At 44.5% G+C, this 2130-nt stretch overlaps 1 long non-coding RNA gene across 1 annotated transcript; it reads left to right on the forward strand.

The window, feature by feature from the left end:
* Positions 1 to 948: 948 nt before the first annotated feature.
* LOC135373928 (uncharacterized) lies at positions 949 to 1674 on the forward strand. Its single transcript, XR_010416670.1, has 3 exons — positions 949 to 1158; positions 1248 to 1310; positions 1585 to 1674. It is a non-coding gene; the product is annotated as an uncharacterized LOC135373928 (long non-coding RNA).
* Positions 1675 to 2130: the final 456 nt, after the last annotated feature.

Consider the following 2130-nt stretch of genomic DNA (forward strand, 5'->3'; position numbering starts at 1 on the left):
ACAATGTTAGTGTAGGCACATTTATAATTCAATGCGGCTCACATTGCTTTTCGAAGACGCCGAACGAACGCAGACGCCAACTAAAGGCGTCGAGGTGACGCATCGAAGTTTCGGCAGGCTCCTGCCACAATAAAAATGACAACAGTTGAATTCCTACACACTATTTGGCAAAATACACGACTGAAAACATGTGGCTAGGGGTTGAAGCTCAAATATAAAAGTGGACGCAATATTCGCGTGTTCCAGTTTCACTTCTACAAAATGAAATACTGGGTTCAATTGAAGTGTTGTTATGACTTAGCTTGTAGTCTGACTGCTGCTAACTTTCACCTGCTGTTACTGATAATGATTTTATGCCATACACCTTTCGCTTTCACAGCGCGTCCGAGCGGTGAGGAGACGCGCCATGAGTACGTTCCTGAAACGCTATCAAAAGCTGTACAGGCTCTTACTGATACTTACGCGTATGCACCCGAGAGGTAGAACTGCAGAAGGACGTGGCTGAAGCAGATATACCAATGACAGCTACATCAAACTGCCAATTGACGTGCAGGCGTGTACCACAACCGCTCCAACGTCTTCCGATTCCCGGTTTGAAGCAGGGAACTTGGATTGGATTGGATTTAGAACCGCAGAAAATGCTTACATAACTTCCTCTAAAAATACCTACCTGCAGCGATGCGAAATGTAGTTTTAACTGACGCTAGAATATTTTCTTCCCTACAAACGTGCGCCGAATTCTCACCGTCATTGCTGTTGTTATCGGATAGACTCCAGGATCATCATCATCATTATCATCAGCCAGCCACGCCGCCACGCCGTATTGTCGTGCATGCACGATAATACGGCGTGGTCCGCGTTTGTCTTTTGGTATATTTGACATGTCCGATAATTTCGGAAGGGGATCCTCTGCAAGGCAGGCGCGGAGGAACCGCAAAAGACGTGTTGAGAAACGTATGCGAGAGATATATGCGCCGACAGACTCTGACTCGCTCCACAGTCCGTCATCATTCGCCGAGGCCTCGTACGTCTCGAAATCGAAACACAACTACGCGAATTCGATAGTAACTAGTCTATAACCCCAGCTAATTTTTAACTTCGCAGTGGTGATGCGGACAGTAAACGTTTACAGTTGTGCCAACAGCAGTACTCTCCATGGTAAGGACTCAAGTCCACGATTTTCGAAACTTTCTGTTCACTTCTGCGTTCGCTCCTCACCTGTTCCATTTTTTTTCCCGGTGACTTAGCAGTGACGAGGTCCACGTCGCTGTGATCAACGACAAGCATGACAGAGCTCCGGAACAGCATGCGTGAGTGTCTCCCATTCTGCACTGCTACCGAATCCGTATGTAAAATCTGACTGCGTGTATCGACGAGTTCCCGCTCAAATATGATTTGACGTGATTATGTCGTTTCAGTAGAGCACGTGAATCCTCTTTCACAACACTAATGATTTTCTTATGTGTAGTACCTGTGTACAACATTTCACGTGTTAGTGCCCATTCATACCTGGAGGAGTTCTCTTTATTTTCGGACCAAAATTAATCCCCTGGCAGTGAGCTAATACATTGTATTGTATTGCAGTTGGAGCCCTACTACCAAGCCATGTGATCAGGCATATGATTGCGAAGACTTTTCGTAAGAATCCCATTTCAAGTCATATGACGTGAAAGTGGCAGGTTTCGGAATCTTCTTCTGGGATTGGTGCCTTAGTACTGACTGCGAAGACAATACCGACATCGCATTACCATGTGTACCTTCAGAAATGTAAGTTAGTTTGCTATACATCAACTTCGCGAAGCGCTGTTGCTGTACGCATGTATCGTCCAGGCAAAATCCACAGAATATAGTCATTTCACACCAATAGCTTCCCTTCAGTTGCACATACAGGGTGTTTCAAAAAACGTGTCATTTGGACTTCATAAAAAAACGGGGCGACGGAAAAATACGGGGTAAAGGGCACTTGTGTGGCAACTGAATTCGCCATCATGCAAAAATATTTTCATTTTATTTTAATTAAAATAAATTGAATGTCTTTAATTGAACTCCGAAATTTCCCAAGTCAACCTAACGTTTTTTCACAGAATTAGAGAGCCCGTAGTGAACTTAGTCAGATCCAATAAGAAATCC

The sequence above is a fragment of the Ornithodoros turicata genome, unplaced genomic scaffold, assembly GCF_037126465.1.
Source record: "Ornithodoros turicata isolate Travis unplaced genomic scaffold, ASM3712646v1 Chromosome36, whole genome shotgun sequence".
Taxonomy (NCBI): domain Eukaryota; kingdom Metazoa; phylum Arthropoda; class Arachnida; order Ixodida; family Argasidae; genus Ornithodoros; species Ornithodoros turicata.